The 20,783-nt window shown below is 37.4% G+C and overlaps 1 protein-coding gene and 1 long non-coding RNA gene across 5 annotated transcripts in view; one reads left to right on the forward strand and one right to left on the reverse strand.

Moving 5' to 3' along the window:
• RBMS1 (RNA binding motif single stranded interacting protein 1) overlaps positions 1-20,783 on the reverse strand; it is a 212,885-nt gene that overhangs the window by 141,987 nt on the left and 50,115 nt on the right. The window lies entirely within an intron of this gene.
• On the forward strand, positions 4,427-18,577 carry LOC136793596 (uncharacterized). The gene is made up of 4 exons (XR_010839122.1): positions 4,427-4,578; positions 7,531-7,651; positions 11,597-12,515; positions 18,109-18,577. It is a non-coding gene; the product is annotated as an uncharacterized lncRNA (long non-coding RNA).

The raw sequence follows: 20,783 nt of genomic DNA on the forward strand, positions 1-20,783 counted from the left end.
TGGCACACGCTAGGCGTTCAAATATTGGTTTAATGAATAAATAAACAGTATCTTCAAAATGCATGCAACTCCTATCGAAACAGATATTATTATGTCCTAAAAGTAAAACATGCTTATTATTTTGATACGTTAATTCAATGACAAATTATAAATTCGAATTGAGTAGCCAAACTTCTTCAGTATTAAAGAATATCCTTCCAGCTTCTGTAATTCATAATTTCTTGAGTGATTTGAAAATATATTCTATCTAGGGGCTCTTTAAGAAGCTTTAGAATTCATTTAAGCTATTTACCACAGACATCATTTAGGTAAAGAAGGCTACAAAATATTGCAAATCATTGTAGAAACTTTTTCCCATCTCTATATCTGTCTCCTTTATTTAAAAAAATTATAATTTAAGTTTTGATAATAACCATATTTTTAAAAACTAGATGTACAAACTCTCGTAACTGAAAATCATATAGATTGTTTCATTCCATCACATAACACTTAAAAAAATTCTATGAGTACATAAGAATGGGCAAATTGTTCATAATTGTTGAAGCTACTTCTTTCTACTTTAGTGTATATATGAAAATTTTCATAATTAAAGTATTTTTAAATGATACAGTGTACTAAAAGCCTTGTGAGGTTGTTTTCAGAGGATTCCAGAAACCAAGGCAAATTGATTCTTGGTGCTCCAACATCTAGAAAGTGTTCCTTTAAATAACTACTTTGTCCATTTTATTCTTTTCTTCTAAAAAAAGAAAAACATTTAAAAAGTCGAGATATGAAACTACAGTCTGAATAGTACAAGGGTGACAGAAAATCTGTTGGAAAATGCTATATAATTTCAAGTGATTAAACATAGGATTTAGCCAATTTCTACAATCGACAGTGAAAATGCACTATTTCTAAATTAGCAGCACCTCTATGTTCCTTACTGACTCTTCTTTTTCCATATCTTTTATCCATTAGTTTCCTCAAACTAGAACTGCTGGAACCTCTTCTGGTTTCTCCCTCTAACCAGTCCTTATTTATTCCAAATTGTTGTGTACATTGCTTCTAAAATAATTTGTTATGACTTCTTAGGCCGTATCACCGTGCTTCCTAAAACTCCCACATCAAGTGCAAATTTCTGAACATCACTTGTAAAGCACTCTTTCTAACTCCTTTCCCCCTTTACCTCTCTTCCGGCTACTACTTGTGTTCTGGCTACAGATGAACTCACTCTTTTCTGGCTCTGAGTTTTGCCAGGAAACAGCCTCTGTTTTTCCATCAGCCAAACCACATTCATCCCTCCCTCTGTTTACTCTGTTGAAATCACAGCCATGGTCCACCCCCTCTGAGTTTTTCCTACTTTCATCTATTTTCCAAGACCTCTCGCTACATTTTCTAAGGACTGTATTAATGCCTAAATTAGGTCAACCTAATGTCTTTACATTGTAAACTCCTCTACTGATGAAACCATGGCCAAGATTTACCATGTACTCTCCACTATTTACTACATCAAAAGGCAACCTGTAAGAGCTCAGCAAGAACTTATTGGCCTGGCTTCACCATAAATCAGTTGTTCTCAGTCTCTTTTCCAGTCCAGCACACCTGAGGAATACTATATATTCTCATCAGTCATTGTGGCTTACTTCTACACGATTCTAGGTCAGAAATGAGGAGGACACACACTCCCATCCTTATCTGAAAAACACTGTTATAAAGAATGAACCAGAGAGTAGTTACAGGAACCCAGAAAAAATACACATTTAACTTCTGCTCTATGTATATAGATATAAGAGATATGTCTATATAACATATATTATAGAATATAATGCTTTGCTATTAAAAAAAGGTTTACTATAAGATACATAAAAATTACAGCCTCTTGATCTAAGAGGGCTTGGGACTGATGAAATGTCTTCTCAGGTAAGGTTGTATTTTATCAAAACCCAAGATGGTACCAAAATGTATTTTAGAATGACTAACACAGCTGAAAATTACTTTTTCCTCATGACACGACTACCCTTGAAACTCCAATAGTTGATTCTTCTGTCTTCCCCACACCAAGAGGCATCTGCCTCTTCCTTGTTCCTCTTCAGTGCTAAACAGTACAGCCCTAGAAATGCTCTTTATCTCGTTATATCACCTACAGATTGCCATTGCCGTTTATAGTATGGAGTAGAGGACAAGGCAGGGGCTTTCAATAAAAGCTTCCAGGTTTGAAAGACAATTCTACCACTTGATAACTTAGCAATCTTCAGCTAAATCTGTTTAACTGTAAAAAGGGAACAGGTACCTCCATACCTCCATTATGGAGTTTTGAGAAGAAGAAAATAAGACAGTTCAGTTTGTTAAATTACAAAGATCAGTTACTATCATTTCTTTACCTTCAACATAAAGATAATTTTGCACATAGCTAAGAGCTTTTCCTAGGTGATATCATGTCACCTAAAACCCCAACCTTAGAGGTAGGTCCTTGAACTCCACTTCAAGAAAACTTGCATATTTGCTTGACTTCAATGACTAACACCGTTACATGCCATCAAGTCCTGAAATGCCCATTCTTCCATCACTTCTGCACTCACTAATAAAGATAACAGTATTAGCATTTTTGAGTGCATAATATGTGCCAGACATTGTTATAAGTACTTTATAGGCATTGTTTCATTAACCCCCCACACCGCCATTCTTCCCATTCCAGATGTGAAAAGGTAAGCTTCCCCTTCATTCTCTTTATCCTTCCATTCCTCTGTTCCATCAGGCCACACCATCACCACCATTACCAACAGCACCTCCTCCCCACAGTTCACATCCTAACTAATCTAGAGCCCCGAATCAGGGACACCAAGTTTGTTCTTTCCAGTATCCAGTATCCACAGCCTTTCGTCCTGTCTTACAGACAAGCACTTTCCACCATCAGACTTTTCTGTTCCTCCTCTTGCATTGCTAATGACTGCAAATCATAACCATGCTCACTGGCTTCACCAAAAAAATCACTTAAGCTTAATGTTCACTTTACTCGTTTCCAAGTGGCTCCCTACCCCATCCTCCCCAGAATTAATTCCAAACCTTTAATTTTTTTTCCCTGAAACTCTAAATCTCACTCTTCACTGCTAAAGGATAACATAGAGATCATCTGACATTATTTATATGAACTTTTCCTCAGTTCTTTCTCAAATATATATATTTCTTCTTGGCATTCTTCTTTCTTTCTCCAGGGATCCAGACCCATAGTCCAAACTGCCTTGAGCCTCTGCTTCCCTGCTCAGAATTCACTGTGCGCTCTCTCTCTCTCTCTCTCTCTCTCTCTCGCGCGCGCGCTGTCTCTCTCTCTCTCTCTCTCTCTCTCTCTCGTGTTACCACTGAAATCTATATGCTCCCTACTATGGCCACTTGTAGTATACTTTGGTTATATCCATCTGTGCATTTCACTGGAATGTGTACACTTGTTAAAAGCTAGGGGTCTAGCTCAATGCCTTGCACACAGTTGCAACTCTACAAACAAAAGTTATTTTAAATTTATTGGCATATGAGTCCAAGAAAAAATATACCATTTTCATAAAATTAAAGAGAACATTTTCCCTATACTCATGTAGCACTTTTATTATGTTTTGTTTTTGTTTTCACCCAGAAAGTCCTCAGAATCTGAAAAGCACTTCTTCTCTAATGAGGGAAAATACTCTCAAATGTGTTTGGAAATGCTGATCATTTCCAAAGTGCAGGAGGAATGAAAGCCCCATTAACTGGCAACTTTGGATAGTCATGCTCTAACAGGGAAAGCTGGGCAACTGAATCTTTTTCTAAAAAAATTTATTTTACTGAATCTTAAACTGCTCTTCAGGTTCTTCTTCAACCCAGTTGTTAGAGGAAAACTTTTAAATGAAAAACATAATTACCCATTTGGGTCTAATTATGCCTACCATTTACTCATATACTATTATACAAATGGCAGAATCTAGGAAAGATTTTATAAAATAAACTTCAGAACCTCAATTTCATATTTAAAAAAAAAAAAGCAAGCAAAGGAATAAAGAATTGAGAACTCTGTCCTGGTGTTTATTTTTTTAACCTGAGCAACCAAAAGCTAAAAGATGAGCAGCTATTGGAAGGTAGAGGACTTAAAAAACAAGCATAAAAGGGGACGGTTGCCTTGAGAAAATCAGGAATTGATCATCCCTTCACAGACAAATAATAAAGATTCAGATCTGAAGGCCAAAAGAAGCCTTCAGACCTACACTAGAGACCTTTATCTTGGTTCCTGGGTGGAATATGGTCAAGATAATGAGTGCTTCATTTCCTGACATCTGAAGTTAAATTATCTCCATTCCTGATAGTACCTATAGCTGCTTGAATGCGCAGCATGAAGTGGGAGATTTTGTTTGTTTGTTTGTTTGCGGTACGAGGGCCTCTCTCTGTTGTGGCCTCTCCCGTTGCGGAGCACAGGCTCCAGATGCGCAGGCTCAGCGGCCATGGCTCACGGGCCCAGCCGCTCCGCGGCACGTGGGATCTTCCCGGACCGGGGCACGAGCCCGCGTCCCCTGCATCGGCAGGCGGACTCTCAACCACTGCGCTACCAGGGAAGCCCGAAGTGGGAGATTTTTAAAGGTACTTCTTTCTTTTAATAGGATAGTCTGTACTCTCAAATTTAAACACATTCACTTCTTCAGTGCCTGCAAAAACAAATAATTTCTTACTACTACTACAGTGAATTCTTTTTAACCCAAAGAGAGATGATCAGGTCTCTAAAAATTCTCAAAATAACTTTTCTCTTCCACTTGCCTTTTAGTTATTTTCTATCTTATTAGCTCCTTAAAAGTTTGATTAAAAGAGAAGATGATGGTAATTCCCTAACAACAGTCCTCATCTATTCATTCAACCAATACTTACAGAGAGCCTACTATATATAGTCAGTCAGGTACTGTGCACAGAGAGGGAGGCCATGAGGCAGCTGAGGCCTCAGTCCTGACTAAGCTGAAGTTGGGAAGACGCAGAAACAATGAGACAGAGGAATCATCACTTGTAATAGTGACTCACAGGGCAAGGATTTTCAACACTGAGACTCACAGGAGTGGAGGAATGAGGTAAGAGTAGATAGCAAGAAGCAAAGGAACTAGACTCAGCAGCTAAACAAAGAGCAACTGGGAGACAGAAATGATGGAAGCTCAAGAGGGAAAATTCAAAACTCCTGCTGTTTAATTTGTGCCTTGAACTGAGAACAATCATCCAGTTGGCCTCCACAAGGCCCATGGAAACTATGGTCCTGCCAATCCCGAGGCCTGGTAAGGCAGCTTTCCTGGGTTCCCTTGAGGCCTGGTCTCATAACAGAGATTTTGATTCCCCTATATATACTCAGAATAATCCCACCCCCATTAATTAACACAAACAGTAGCGGGTCTCTATTACTTGCAATCAAAAACATCTTGCTAAACAAATACTAACAGCTGTATAAGAAACTCTTCTTGAAAGTTAGCACTTAGCAACAGCAAGTCATTTCAAGAGGGAAATAATTTGATGTCAGGCAGTACCACCTGCTTATTTAAGTTACTAAATTATTTCAATTTCTTCCAAATAATTTAGTATTAACAAAATTGCCTATATGATCAGCTGGTACTATATGCATCTTTCTTATCATCCCAATTAAAGTGTTGCCACTTTCTGCATCTGAGAAAACCAAGCTTCTCATATACAATCTGAGCTGTCTCAAATTCTTTCAAAGGAATGACAAGATATAGGCTCCTCTCCCCCCACCCACACACAAAACCCACATACAAATTAAACTATTCTCCATCAAACCCAAAATGTTTTTAATGTTTATCTATTTCAATGTCTCTAAACTATCATCTAATATATAAGAGATAGTGTTATTTTTTGAAAATTCTTCTAAAAGCTGTATATATGATGTCTTGTCTAAGTAAGTTTTAGAGATTCTATTTTGGTTTTAAATGTATATGTTTTAAATCAAAGGAAGCATTTTATTTTTCTTTTGCTATTAGAAGCCAACAGATTTTTGATAAGATGGTCTTTAAGGGTTGTGTTGTATTTTAGGAATGAGCACTTCCTGTCCAGATTTGTGCTGCTGCCTCATTCCTGGTGACTTTTAAACAATCTAGGGTCACAGTGGCCTCTCTTTAATTAGTATCTCACTGGAGGGAGGGGAGCATGTCAAGAAGAAAAGAATGCACGAAGCCATTATAAACAAAGGTCTTCAAAGCAACTTAGAGATTTCGTCAAAGAATGAAAAAAGCCTAGCTCCTTCTTTGTTACCAAAGTAAAACAGGAAATGGTTTTGATTTCTACAAATTGAGAAGGCTGGAATTTTTATATATGTTTGTTTGTTAATTCTGGCTTAATGTGTTAGACTTTATTTCAATTTCATAGTCTTGATTGAAAACTATGCATTCATTGTTTAGACAACAAAAGAGTGATCCATAAAGAAAACAACTGATTCAGTAAAAACTTCCATCTAAACCATAATTCCATTAAGATTTAGCAATATACAAGTTATACAACACTTTCTTTCTTTTAAATAAGTACAATATTTAGGAAAGTAAAAGTTAGTAATACCTACCTAAAAGATATTTTAAAAATCGATATTAAATAGCTAAAACTGTACCTCTCACATCTATATATGTAATCAACTAATCTTATGAAGCCAGGAACAAAAATTCTATTTAAATTAGGTTCACTACAGTAAATGAATGAATGAATGAATTTTAAAAATCAAAAATAAAATTTGCCTGAAACTCAAGAATGACACAGCAATTTTAAAAACCTGAGAAGTCTAAATATATATAAACGTATGTAGGTATGCATATCTATATATATGAGTAAGTGTAGATAGATAAAGATACAGATTCCATATAAACATAATTTCAGAAGGGAATTATATTTTCAAAATACCAAAGAATAAAATTCTTGAAAATTAAGATGGTTTTGTCTTAATTGACAATGAATAAGCAATGCTTTTAGATGATTAAATCTTCAGTTAAAAGCACTGTCATTGATTAATGGTTTCTGTTGGGTACTATTTACAAGAAATCACCTCAGCAGGGTGCCCACGTCCAGTTTCATAATCACATAGTACACCCGCCCCACAGTATTACGTTCTGGGCAAGCTCGAATGTTAAGTTGAATTTCATTCTCTTCAGGAAGTGCCTTTTACTCAAGATTGAATACAGCTGTTTGTATAGACCACTGCTCCAAAAACACTTCTATGAGAACTGGAAGAAAACACCATTTTAAGAATTGCAAATTCACTTTCGTTATTCCAGATGTGTGCAACTAACTACATAAGAGGGGCTTCTTCGGTCTCTGTTTGTTAATTGAATTAGTTTTTTATAAATATTCAAAAGAAAACATACAGGGTGGTTAAAAGATAGCTATGACTTTCCAAGTACTTTTGCAGCCTATATATTTTTCATAATCAGAGGACCAGTTTGTTTCTAACAGATTTAGTGTCTCATTTTTTGTTTCAAAAATCAATGTTATCCTAACACTTAATTTTTTCTTAAATTTCACTCTTTCATACAACTTGGTTTTCTCTCTTTATATTCACAGAAATGAAGCCTGGCAAATCAAGTGGGGCCTCAACAGAGGAAATGCTGCCAGCTAAAAACACCGGATGTAATCGAGACCACAAGAGACACATACTTGGCTATACACATCGGACTGAAAAGAGGTATTGGAACGAAACACTAAATTTTCATTGGATGGTTTAATTATTTTCATGAAACCTTACTAGTTCATAGTTTACTCCCAAGCAAAAAATATCCTGGAATTCTTCTGATAATCCTAGGTTCTACTTTCTGGAAATTAAAAAAGAAAAAAAAAAATCTCTGGATTCTTACCTACCATCCCTGTCCATCCTGCTATCTTTGTGGGAAGAAGAAAGGGATGAGGGCTTCAGCCTGCCACACAAGACAATACAGTATAAGTAACTCGGATCAGCTTCAGCAAATAGTTGAGAAAACAGCATTTTGTAAGAATGTCTTTTCTGATAGCATTACAGAAAATGTCCTTTCTTGAAGAATCAGAATAGCTCTGCCTGTAAATGGACAGATAAGAGACTAACTTAATGAACATTATTAACTCTCCTGGGTGGTGGGGCGAGGATAGGAAAGCCTCATTTACAAATTCCGCTGTAGCTGTTTTTCTATTCCCACCCTTTGACGTGGTGCTTCCTTTTATACAATGATAGCGATAGCTATCCGAACTTGAACTTTTTTTTAGAGGAAAGCATAAGGCTTTGGCACTTCTATTTTAATTTTTATTTATTTATTGTTGGTTTGGCTGTTAGTGTTTCTCAAGCTTCACATTTCAATAACTACCTATTGATCTCTTTCTAACGATTTTTGCAATTAAATACATTTATCTGCTCCAAAAATAATTCTTCAGACAAAAACGAAAAATCCAATTTATTTTTTTCAGTGAAGGATCAAGCTATTTTAGTTGTCAAAATATAATCATTTTCACTTAAGACCTTGATTGACGGGAACAGTTTTTATGCTTTAAAAGTTAACAGGAAGTCTCCTTTCAATTTTTTTTTTTCATATAATATGATGATTGTTTCTTAGGAAGGTGAACATTTCTCATAATGAAAGAATCTACCATAACTCACACAGGAGAAAGCATCCATCTCAGTGAAAACCAGTCATTTTTGAAACTGTGTTCTGTTATATATGTCAGCCATCTTACTGTTTCAAGCAAGCTCTGAAAAAAAAGAAAAGAAAACCTATTGCCACTAGAGGGAGATACAAATTCCCTTTGTATCAATAAATGGGTAGAGTGCGTTTAACTTCTGAAACAATAAAAAGTATGATTGTAGTATATTTCTTTGTTATTAAACAATAAGACTAAATCAGGAATTAGGTTTTTAGGGGATACATTTTCCCCTTCAACTAGAATAATTACTGTGAATATATTTGATGGTTATTATGCATACATATTAAAAATGAAAAAAATTTTAATCTCTGGAAGTAATGTAGGTCAAGAGTTTGTTTTTTTTTTTTGAAACGTAGCAACAAAGACCTGTTTTATTTTTTCCAAATACAGATACAGAAGTTTGCATGTTTTGCAAATATTGCTTCAAAGCAACATTTCTATATACAGCGCCTTCTGTTCTAATGGCACGTAAACAAGAGTTTGTTTCTAATTGCTTACTCATTGAGAGTAGAACATTTTAACCTATCAAGCTTTACCTAATAATTGTCATAGAATTTTCCAAAGATGGCTGCCACAATCCCTCCCAGTCTGCGTACGCTTTCCCAATGTGAGTTTGCTCTCCTCGGTCAAGAGTTGGAATCTATTTTTCCTCCCACTGATTGTGGGTTGGCCCTGTAATGGACCAGAAGAATGTAAAAGCATTGCTGAGTAACTTAAGAAGACTTCAGCCAAAATGCCACGTAAAGAAGTCTGGGCTGGTCTGCATCCAGGTAGAGAGACCACATGGAGAGAGAGGTCTTGCAGAATGGGAAGCCAGGTGGAAGGGCACAGAGGCACTCCAGCCAAGAGCCAGACACCTGGGGGGGCACGTGAATGCACTCATCTTAGACCTTCTATCCACAGCTCTCAGTTCCTAACTGCATGCAGCTGCATGAGTGACCCAAAGTCACCTGGTGCCATCCAGCAGATCCCAGCCAACCCAGGGTATTGTACAAAATAATAAATCATTGTTTTAAATTTAGGATGGTTTGTTCTTCAGTAATAGATAACTGGAACAATAATACTAGTATATACATTTGTATGTGCTCTTCAGTTTTTAAAAGCCCCTTCACATCCATAGGCTCCTATAGCCCTACCATGCAGTAGGAAACTGGGTCAGAAGTGAAATACTTTGTCCAAGAGTTGAGAGTGCTTAAAAGCAAATATAAAATTATTTCAGAGATATGTTTCTCGTAAGAAAACACTGTATCTCTGTTTTTCTATTTTGTATCTAGTATAGTAGTGATCATCAAATAATCAAGCAATTGACTAAATACTCTCTCCAGTGCTTCTTTTTAGTAAGAACTGATTAATCTGAACTTTTTTTTTCATTTTTACTAGTCTTAAGGATTCAAAAAGCAAAAAATAACCTTTTAGAACCTATGCCTCTTTATCCACACCTCTAGTTTTGCTGTGATGTTTAAGAACCGTTAATCATTTAAAGGGTCTATGCACAAAGCACTGGCATCTTCAAGCAATATAATAAACTGGATTTTAACATTTGAGAACACGCATTAAAAATTCTTACCTCTGTGGTGATCATTTTGTCATGTATAGAATTATTGAATCACTGTGTTGTGTACCTGGAACTAACATAGTGCTGTAGGTCAATTATACCTCCAAAAAAAAAAAAGTAAAAGTTCTTGCCTTCCTTATTCTCACTGCATTCACAAATTTTCCAACTCTCCTATCTGTTTGAGCTCCAGTTCAGCAAAATAATGATTGGGCACCTAGCCCCAGGTCCTTTGATGCCTCTTCCCCTCCTTTCCTTCCTCCAAGCTTTCCATGAGACTGCTTTTCCATGAGACTGCTTATGATTGATATGGACACACGGCTCCAGCAAGAGAAAAACCGTTGAGATTTTTCCCTTCAATGGCTAAGTGTTTGGGCAGGGTGGGGCAGATGATTGCGGCAGGGGGAACGGTCTCAGGACTCAAGAATGGTCTAATTCACTGAGACAAGGGTCCAAGAATAAACTGGGAAGAAGATGATTGCTAGAAATCAGGTTTTCAGAATAAACTGAGTGATCCATGTCTAAGATAGAATAAAATTCAAATTTCAAAAGCTTTAGATCCAGACTGGTAGTTCTTTCTTTTTGAGGAGGCATCTTATTATCTTTTAGTAGAGAGGTTCCAATCACCTGTACAAGTCATACTACTTCCTCTTTTCCCCAGACAGTAAAAGTGCAGATGAGAACAATGAGTACCAGTGTAAGTTCCCAAAGCTGAAGGCTGTTAAGATTTAATTGAATAAATATGTGGATTAAGCATCTGCTGCTTTATACCTTTCAGTGGTGATTTCTTGATTTTAGGGTAAAGAACCAAACCCTCCACACATGGCCCACAAATACGTGCAAGATTTGATACCTATCCACCCCTCTAGCACCATTCTCTTCCTAACCCACTATGTTCCAGGTATACTGGTCTTTCAGTTCTTCATATCTGCAAGGCAACCTATCCAGCAACATGCTTTACACATGCTGTTCCCTCTGTGTGGAATGCTCTTCCTCTACCTCTGCCTGGTTAACTCCTACTTATCCTTCAAGTGTCAGCTTACAACACAAATGGCACTTCTACCAGAAAATTCCCCCATGCAACCCCTGGAAGAGGCTAGGCCCTCCTGTTACATCATCTTACATACAGCACACTGTACAACTCCTTTTCTGGACTCATCAAGTTGCAATTTAAATTATTATTTAATGTCCATGCTCTGATGGAAGGTCCTTGAGAGAAGGGGTCATACCTGTTTTGTTCATTGTTTTTTCACCAGTGTCTTCTACAATGTAGAGTAAGTACTCAATACTATGTATTGAATATGAATCTGTTATATTTAAAGAACCTAAAAAATATATATCTATGTATAAACTTATATATTGTTATTTTATGTTGTATATTATACTATATTATATCATATTATATTATAGGTGCTTCTGAAGATACAAAGAATGTGACTATTTCAATAAGAGACATGCACAAATGACCAAGTGACAAAGCAGAACCTGATCAGTAGCAATATGGTGGAGATCTAAACAATACACAGTAGGAGAACAGGGAGAAGGAGACTGACCAAATAGTGACTACAGAAAACTTTGCAGAAAAGATTCTGAAAGGGCTTGTAAGAATGGGCAAGGCTGACACAAATATGTTTTTCTGGCCCATAAGAAACAGTCCAGTTCACAAGTGTTTGTCATCCCCACACTTTTCTTTCTTCACTCTTCCTTTTTACCTGGTGTCTCAAATTCCTTCCCACTTCTAGGAAATAAAAGAAATGGTGGTTTCATAGGACACTGGCAATGAGTAACTCAAAGAAATGTCATTCTGAACGATAAACTGTTAGACCTATGTGTAGAGACTGGCTTAACCCCTTGCAAAAACAACTTGGCATGGGTGGAGGAATTCAGATTAGGAACTGCAAACCAACCCTAGCCAAGAAAAGACTTTAGCTAAATCCAGACATAAAGAATGTAAAACCCTTGGGACTGGGGACAGAATGTGCAGGCCATGCTGGTAGCCTGGTGGCAATGTGTCCAAGAAGGAAGCAGAGCTTTGGGGAAAGCTAGGCTTGCTGCAACACTGCAGGGAAATCTTTGTGACTCACTGGTGTGTCATGACACAGCGACTGGGAAACAAGCATCTCATTTAATGATTTGGAATTCTGGAAAGATATGCTACTAAGGAGCCTGCCCAGCTGCCTAGAACAAAGCCGGTTCACACCTGGGACATCACCCTCATTGCCCAATCCTCAAGCAATTCACATCATGTAGGAAGTCCAACTAGATGAGTGATGAACTAGTCTTCCCTTCTGGGGTTCATGGCTACGGGCTAACTGACTGAATCTCCTGGGTAAGTACCTATTCTCACTGGTTTGGATATGAAGATAGGAAAATATGCTTAAAACGAGCCTGTTCACAGAATTCAAGTTTTCAGTAGCAAACTTTTCACAATAAAAAAATGACCGAAATTTGGTCCATGTAGGAAATATTAACAAGAAGATATAATTTTGTTGCCTGGCTTTGCATAAATTACAGTAATGTTAAAGTGAAAAATGGGCTTCCATTACTGGAGATCCATTTGGTAAATATACTGCTTACACAAATGTTTCTGGTTCTGATCCGAAGAAATGTGGCTTGGCTTTGAAGACTTCTTTTTAACACCACGTCTCCACAGTGTTATCTTAAAGCTTTTTAAACAACTATTCATCATAAGTGAATCTTAATTCCCAAGTATATTTTAATATCAATCTCTCAACACAAAGCACTATAATTTAAAAGCAGTCTGGAATATCCAGGAACATGCCTGTGCAATGGAGCTGCACCTCTTAAGTACAGAATTATGCAACCCTCATTTACTTTGTGTTATGTGATAAGGACTCAACTCCTAATCATTTTAATCACATATTTTTTATGACCTCTTTGTTTAAAGTCAATATTTTAACTGGCATATATGAAGATCCGAACATATCTCAGATCAGAAATTTTGTTTAAACTGAGAAAAGGCCTAGATATGAGCAGAGTGGCCTAATTTTCACTTACTAAAGGAGTTTGTAATAAAACAAAATTTTTAGAGGTAATGAAACAACACCCAATAGGAAAACTGTAGTCACTAGCTCATGAGAAGTGTTTAGCAAAGACATGATAGTAGTCCATTTAAAAACCAAATATAGCCACCTCTATACCACTTCTTTGGGTGAAACATATAAATTAAATTCAAATAATTTAATTTAATTTAAAATCTTACTCTAGTCAATAGTTTCAGCTCATTCAGTTACCAGCTATTTCATCAACACTACTAAAACACAGAAACATTGGACAGGAGTTTGATCTCTTTTTTTCCCATTGCTCACCCGAAACAAACAAGCATGAAAGAGCAAGACTTTGAGGGAGATAGCAGGAAGAAAAAACAGCAACAAATGGGTTAGAAAATAGTGCCATCCATTAGAATCTTCTGTAATGATGCAAATGTTCTACATCTGTACTGTCCAATACGGTAGCTAGTGAGCACTTGAAATATGGCTGAGTGTTGATTGAGGAGCTGAATTTTTTATTTTAATTAACTTAAATTTAAATGGAAATAATCCCATGTGGCTAGTGGTTACCATATTTGACAGCACAGGCCTATAATTTACTGGATCCCTGAAAAAAGAAGAAGCAAACTATTGTACACGTGTACCTTGGAGATACTGCAAGTTTGGCTCCAGACCACCACAATAAAGCAAATATTCCAGTGCATATAAAGGTTATATTTACACTATCCAGTAGTCTATTAAATGTGCAATATCATTGTGTCTAAAACACCAATGTACCTACCTTATTTTAAAAACGCTCCATTGCTAACAAATGCTAACCATCGTCTGAGCCTTCAGTGAGTCATAATCTTTTTCCTGGTGGAGGGTCTTGCCTCGATGTTGATGGCTGCTGACTGATCAGGGTGGTGGTTGCTGAAGGTTCGGGTGACTGTGGCAATTTCTTAAAATAAGATAACAATGAAGTTTGCCACATCGGTTGGCTCTTCCTTTCACAAATGACTTCTCCATAGAATGCAATGCTGTTTGACAGCACTTTACCCATAGTAGAACTTCCTTCAAAATGGGAGTCAACCCTCCCAAACCCTGCTGCTTTATCAACTGTTAATATTCTAAATTCTTTGTTGTCATTTCAACAATCTTTATAGCATCTTCACCAGGTGTAGATTCCATCTCAAGAAACCACTTTCCTTGCTCATCCATAAGAAACAACTCCTTATCAATTAAAATTTTATCATGGGATTGCAGCAATTCAAACACATCTTCAGGCTCCACTTCTTCTGGTTTTCTTTCTATTTCTACCACATTTGCAATTACGTCCTCTACTGAGGTCTTGAGCCCCTCCAAGTCATCCATGAGCATTGGAATCAACTTCTTCCAACCTCCTGTTAATGTGGATATTTTGACCTCTTCCCATGAATCACAAATGTTCTTAAAGGTAGCTAGAATGGTGAATCCTTTCCAGAAGGTTTTCAAGTGACTGTGCCCATATCCATCAGAAAAATCACTATGGCAGCTATAGACTTACAAAATGTTTTTTCTTAAGTAATTACTCCTTGACCCATGGGCTGCAGAATGGATGTTGTGCTAGCAGGCATGAAAACAACATTAACTTCATTGTACATCTCCATCAGAGCTCTTGGGTTACAGGGACACTGTCAATCAGTACTACTACTATGAAAGGAGTCTTTTCTTCTGAGCAGTAGGTCTCAACAGTGGGCTTAAAATATTCAGTAGACCAGGTTGTAAACAGATGTGCTGTCATCAGGCATTGTTGTTCCATTTACAGAGCATATGCAGAGTAGATACAGCATAATTCTTATGAGAGGATTTTCAAAATGGTAAATGAGCACTGGCTTCAACTAAAATCACCAGCTGCATTAGCTCCTAACAACAGAGTCAGGCTTTCTTTTGAAGCTTTGAAGCCAGGCATTGACTTCTCCTCTCTAGCTATGAAAGTCCTAGATGGCATCTTTTTCCAATAAAAGGCTGTTTTGTGTACATTGAAAAATCTGTTTAGTGTAGCCATCTTCATTAATTATCTTAGCTAGACCTTCTGGATAACTTGCTACAACTTCTACATTAGCACTTTCTGCTTCACCTTGTACTTTAATGTTATGGAGATGGCTTCTTTCCTTCAACCTCATGAAACAACCTCCACCAGCTTCAAATTTTCTTCAGCAGCTTCCTTACCTCTCTCAGCCTTCACAGAATTGAAGAGAGTTAGCCTTGCTCTGCATTAGTCTTTGGCTTAAGGGAATGGTGTTGCTGCTTTGATCTTCTGTCCAGACCACTAAAACTTTCACTATATCAGCAATAAGGATGTTTGCTTTCTAATCATCTATGTGTTAACTGCAGTAGCACTTTTAATTTCCTTCAAGAACTTTTCCTTTACATTCACAACGTGGCTAACTGTTTGGCACAAGAGGCTAACTTTCGCCCTATCTTGGCTTATGACATGCCTTCCTCACTAAGCTTAATCATTTCCAGTTCTTGACTTAATATAAGAGATGTGGGACACTGTCTTTCACTTGAACACTTAGAGGTCACCGCAGGGTTATTAATTGGCCTAATTTCAAAATAGTTTCATCTCAGGTTATAGGGAGGCACGAGGAGAGGGAGAGAGATAGGGGAACAGCTGGTTGGTGGAGCAGGCAGATCACACACAAAATTAAGTTCTCCATCTTACATCGGCATGGTTCTTGGTGCCCCCAAACGATTATAATAATAACATCAAAGATCACACATCACAGGTCACCATAACAAATGTAATAATAATGAAAAAAAGTTAGAAATATTGTAAGAATTACCAAAATGTGACACAGAGACACGAAGTGAGAAAAATGCCGTTGGAAAATTGGCTTGCTCGATGTAGAGGTGCCACAAACCTTCGAGTTGTAAAAAGCACAATATCTGTAGAGTGCAATAAAGCCAAGTGCTACAAAATGAAGTATGCCTATATACCATCAGTTAAATGTGGCAACTATTTTATGGCCAGCAGGAATCTAGAATTATTTTTATCTGATGATTTTCTGATGATCTTTTAAAATCCTTATTAAATTGATCATGAAAAGGATCTTTAACCATATATAAGTAAAAGTACTGTCAAGGAAGGGCAGAAATCATAGAATGTCAGGGCAGAAAGGACAAGCCCAGTCCTGATTCCTGTAGTTAATGTTCTGCCATGTTACCCAGCTTTTAAAAGGAATTAAACATTTAAAGGGACTGGTATTCTGGCTAGGGCAGTTTAGTCTGACCCAAACTTTCTACATAGCTAGAAGAGTGAGAAGGAATGAAAAACAAAAAGGGTCTTGCTAACTCTCTCTGGAAATCATTGGGATTATCTTAAACTATTTCTATGCTTTAACTAGATACTATACTGGAAATGCTCTCTAATGAGACTTGCGCCCCTTGGAGGGAATACACATATATATACATATATTTTCTAAATTGAGTTCTTTCTCATTTTTTGGTATCCCAACACTTCTTTTATCACCAGTTATCATACCTTATGTGTGGCCCTGAATACTCTTATTCATTTAAATCTCACACCCTCTGAGGAAAGCAGAGTAGGAATTATTCTCCTCATTTTATAGATTAAGAAAAAGCCTTACATATCTGGAGAAAACTCTAATTCTAAAAGATACAGGCATCCCAATGTTCACTGCAGCACTATTTACAATAGCCAAGACATGGAAGCAACCTAAATATCCATCAACAGGTGAATGGATAAAGAAGATGTGGTATATATACACAATGGAATATTACTCAGCCATTAAAAAAGAATGCAATAATGCCATTTGCAGCAACATGGGTGGACCTAAAGATTATCATATTAAGTGAAATAAGTCAGACAGAGGAAGACAAATATATGATACCACTTATATGTGGACCTTAAAAAATGATATAAGTCAACTTATTTACAAAACAGAAATAGACTCACAGAAATAGAAAACAAACTTATGGTTACCAAAGGGGACAGTGGGGATGGTGGGGGGGGGGAGATAAATAAGGAGTTTGGGATTAACATATACACACTACTATATATGAAATAAATGAACAACAAGGTCCTCCTATATAGCACAGAGAACTATATTCAATATATTGTAATAACCTATAATAGAAAAGAATCTGAAAATATACACCTGGAACTAACACAATATTGAAGATTAACTATACTTCAATTTTTTAAATCATAAAAAATAAAAGAAGGAACTGGGATTAAAAGAAAAAAAGAAAAAGGCTCCAAGTTGAATGACTTGCCAAAGGTGACAAGAACATCAATCTTCTTATTCCTATTCTATGACCCTTTCTTCAGAATATTTAGTACACAATAATCATGCAATACATTTTACTGTCTAATAATTGGAGTGCAATGGGAACAGATTTTTACATTCACCAAGCTGTAGACTAAACTTTGGGAGGATTTTTATATTAGAAGTGTAGTCTTAGTTTTTCTTCTAAAACAGGCACTTATTTTCAAGATCATCTCTGGCTGTGAGAAAATGGACATATGCTACTCCTCCAGAAGTAGGAGGAATAACAAGAAGAGTTAAGGTCCATTGGAGTACAATAATAGGAAATCTGGAATTATTTCCAGATCTAGACTAAGTTGAACTTCTTTGTCCAAATTTCCTAAGAATCAAGAATTCATTCATTACAGCATCCCGAGGTTTTAGTTACAGTGTGTAAATAAATGTCCCATCACACAGTCAAGTTATTACTTAATGAGCACTGACAAATTAAGGGGGATGCAGGGGTGGGGGAGGAGTTTCGATCAACATTATTGGATTTATAAAGTCATCTCTATGAAACAACCCATCAAGAAAGCTTTCATAATCTTCATCATAGCAGTCCACCTTACTGGAACAAATAAAATTAGCAATTTTCCTAAAATTGTCCCTTCTCTTTAAGTTACATAGGTAAATAACTGTACAGATAATCTCCAAACAGCCACCATCAATTCCTCGCCTTCCTGTACACAAGTGCCACTCCACCCATCAAGAGGTGCAGTCTGTCTCGCTTCATCTAGAATCTGGGCTGACATGTAACTTGACCTACAAAATGTGGAAGTGATGCTGCTCCTGGCAACTTCCACCTTGCCTCTTGGAAGCAAGCCTCCATGTAAGCAAAGTCCAACTACCCTGAGACTATGTCCTGTGAGAAAGGCCAAGCTACCCAGGTGGAGAAGAAAGAATAAGAGGAAAGCAAGAGGCACTGGCTCTTAAAAGTGAAACCTTCACAACCTTCCAGCCCATCGCAGCCACCAGCTGCATACAGCCCAGTGCCCCACCTCAGCTGACAGCACGTAGAGCCGCCAACCCTGTCCAAATTCCTATGCCACAGAAGCATGAGAAAAAATAAATTACTGTTGTTTTAAGCTATGCAGTTTTGGGCTGAGTTATTAAGTTATCTCTTCCATACTTCATTACCAAACTTGCTTCCTCTACTTCTTATTCTGAATAAAGGGAATAACTCAGAAGTATAGTTAACCATTTTCACCCAAGCTCAAACGTGACTGAATGTGAGCATCTCTGAGGGTATTACTACCATGGAAAAGGCTCACCCAAAGAGAAAGCTCATCCCCATGGTTTCCTGCTACATTGGTTTCATGCTTATTACCACCACTAACAAAAAGAAAGTAAAATAAAATGGAAGCTAACAGAGTATTGGGTTCCTGGAAAACTATAGCATACATTTTTACACTGATCTGAAAGAATGTGTTTAGCAAAAGAATCCTCAGCTAAGGCCTTTCAACTGAACTTTGAAGGGTAATGAAGAAAAATAGCCAGATTAACTGAAATCAAGCAGCCGGCTGTCTGTCTCTGAAGTACATCCTAGAATTTTACCCCTGCCGCCACTCTATTTCTTGCCTTTTCTTTTTTACCATGAATATTTAATTCAACGATAGGATAAGAACTTTAAATCATTGCAAAGCATAAATGGATAAGTGCTAAGTTTGCACATTAATCTTGTTTGATTGTGGAGGAGACTGCTTCGTTTCCCTGGAATGAAATGATGCTGGGAAAATATTTTTAATAGACAAAATAAATATGAGTGACATGAAAAAAACCTGAATAGCTAGAGGAGTCTAAAATGTTAAAGGGGACACTCTCCAAGGGAAAACCTGCGGTAGCATTCCCAATCCACTGAGACTGAACCCTGAGTGATGTTAAGGGGGAAAAATTACACAAAAATAGAGCAGCACACTGGCACCTACTATCCTAAAGGCCATCATCCCAGACCTTCATAGTTACCCTTAGTGACACCTGATTCAGCTCTACCACTGCCACCTCCTTAATTTTTTGTCTAGTTTGTGGCTCCCACCTGAGCCCTCCTAAAAGTCCTCTAGGGGAGGGACGGGTGCAAAGCATGGACTATTCTCATTTCTCTTGCAATTGCTCCCAGTTTAGCACAATTAGAAAGAATGGTATATAATCCATGATAAAGTGATATATAATCCAGAAAGCAAAGTCTACCTAATGCCTCAGTCAATGTGAAAAACTGTCAGTTCTGTCAGAAATGCCAACACTCCAATCCAGTACTCACTGCACAGAATCTTCATCTTTCTATCAGTAAGTGCAGGAGTTACAGATGCTGAAATAGGACCAGTTTTGCAGCTGACAAACGAATCTTGAAATACCTATAACCATATGAAAGCAGTTCATGAATATGATGCTTCCTTCTGAGCCAATCTCCCAAGTGTTTGATGGACATTGTCTAACAACATTTTTGCATCTTTAGAACACACAACATAAGAAGTATTCAAACTGTGAGGGCTATGGGTACAAAGGAACAGTCTGTATCACATGCAATATACATTTCTGTTATTCAGGAAAAATCAGAGGCACTGATTATTAAGGGACTCAAGTCATACTTCCCAGTTTTTCTAAAACAAACTTCCCATTATAGCAATATTACATACTTCTCTATTTAAGGGATTAAGGATAAACTTCTCTAAAACAGTTTTCAAGGGCCTGACTCCAAAAACGCAGGAGAATCACCCTGTTCATACCACTTTTACTACTGTGATCAGATGAGATTTTTGACAGGATCTGGACAAGAGATAAGAATTGCCTTAGGTTCCAGCTGTTCCTACCATTGCAGGAAAAGAAGAAGTTACTTTGATGTTGATGCCCTCTCTGTATCCCCATCAAGTCCTTTTTGCTTTTCAGCAGCACTCAAAGCATTCAGAAGTCAAGAATACTCTTTGAGATCATTTTAAGGGATTCCGTAGGGGAATCAAGTTATATAAAGCCCATTGTTTATGCAGACGAAAGGCAATCTTTGGAGGATCAATGCTCTCTGGTAACTGGGAACATAAATGGATTCACCTTCTCCAGCAGGAAGGTTGACCAGATGGATCTAGTCTCCTCCCTGAGATGGAACCCAACATTCCTGGCCTTGAGAAACCACGTCTAAGGGACAGTTCTGACACCTAAAACCAATCCAGCTTCCCTGACTTTAGGATGGATGCCTCAGCTCCACCTTCAAGGTAGACTGACTAACTGGTCTTTCGGTCAGGCGACTCCCAAGCCGAGGAACACGTGAAGTATCCTTGGAAGGATCCCCATGTACCACCTTCCCCT

This window comes from Kogia breviceps, chromosome 2, assembly GCF_026419965.1.
Source record: "Kogia breviceps isolate mKogBre1 chromosome 2, mKogBre1 haplotype 1, whole genome shotgun sequence".
In the NCBI taxonomy this organism is placed as follows: Eukaryota; Metazoa; Chordata; class Mammalia; order Artiodactyla; family Physeteridae; genus Kogia; species Kogia breviceps.